At 35.2% G+C, this 1,007-nt stretch overlaps 1 non-coding gene across 1 annotated transcript; it reads right to left on the bottom strand.

The window, feature by feature from the left end:
* Window positions 1–549: 549 nt before the first annotated feature.
* On the bottom strand, window positions 550–642 carry LOC114083785 (small nucleolar RNA SNORD88). Its single transcript, XR_003581204.1, has one exon. It is a non-coding gene; the product is annotated as a small nucleolar RNA SNORD88 (small nucleolar RNA).
* Window positions 643–1,007: the final 365 nt, after the last annotated feature.

Here is a 1,007-nt window from a genome sequence, read left to right as displayed (position 1 = left end):
AATGGGAGTGTTTATATTACAGAAACTGGAGTTTTTGTTTTGTTTTGTTTTAAGATTGTCAGCTTTGAAAATTTACCCACACTGCCACCCCTGCCAATCCATAGAAATCACCCTTGGTAAGGTCACCTATGACCATAAAGTTGTAAAATCTAATTGGAATTTTTACTTACTTTTTATTTCATTTCTCAGTCACATCTGATACAATTGGTCATTTCTTCTTTCATGAAATATATTTTCCAACTGGATTTCAAAAGTCTCCTCTCACTTGGTTGTCCATTCTTTCTTGGTCCTTCGACCTATTTTCTTTTCATCTCTCCAATCTCTAAAGTTCAACTTTACCAATTATTGCTAATTAGCTTTTCAATTTGATTATATCAATTTATACCTCTATCCAAGTTTTTCTTGCTCTACATCCTTGACAATTTATATTGTCCTTTTTTTAAAAAAAAAATTGCCAATATGAAGGGTATGAACTTTTTCTCATTGTTCTAATTTGTGTTTCTGTGATTACAAATTTTTTTATTATTTTTATTATTATTATTTTAACCAGGGTCCCTCAGACCCCCAGTTGTCAAAGGTCCTATGGGACACTATGTCCTCAGGGATGATCAGAGAGTCCAGAGCTAGATATCATGGGAATAAATGTTGGATTCTTGGAGGCTCGTTTGTCAGAGCTCTTCTTTATCTAAACATATTCTCTAGGAGATCTCACCCATGCACATGTGTCTTAATACTCTTCATAAGTTGACAGAGTCTTAGGCAGGAAGTTTGACTCTAGGGGTGTCAATAAATCAGTTCTGGCCACTTGCCACAAAAACCAAACAGAAAAAGTCATCGTGAAAAGCAAGAAAGGAGTGTCAAACAATGTGGCCATATTGGGAAGAAGAATGAGATGAACCATCTCATCCCTGTTTGGGGGGATACTGATATGAGCTTCTGGATTATACAGATAAGATGAACTCAGAAATATGTATTTTTGAGTAGTCTTGGTTAAGTTGCATTCTGGT

The sequence above is a fragment of the Marmota flaviventris genome, chromosome 11, assembly GCF_047511675.1.
Source record: "Marmota flaviventris isolate mMarFla1 chromosome 11, mMarFla1.hap1, whole genome shotgun sequence".
In the NCBI taxonomy this organism is placed as follows: Eukaryota; Metazoa; Chordata; class Mammalia; order Rodentia; family Sciuridae; genus Marmota; species Marmota flaviventris.
The sequence above is the reverse complement of the archived record's forward strand: the minus strand, read 5'-3'. Positions and strand labels throughout refer to the sequence as shown.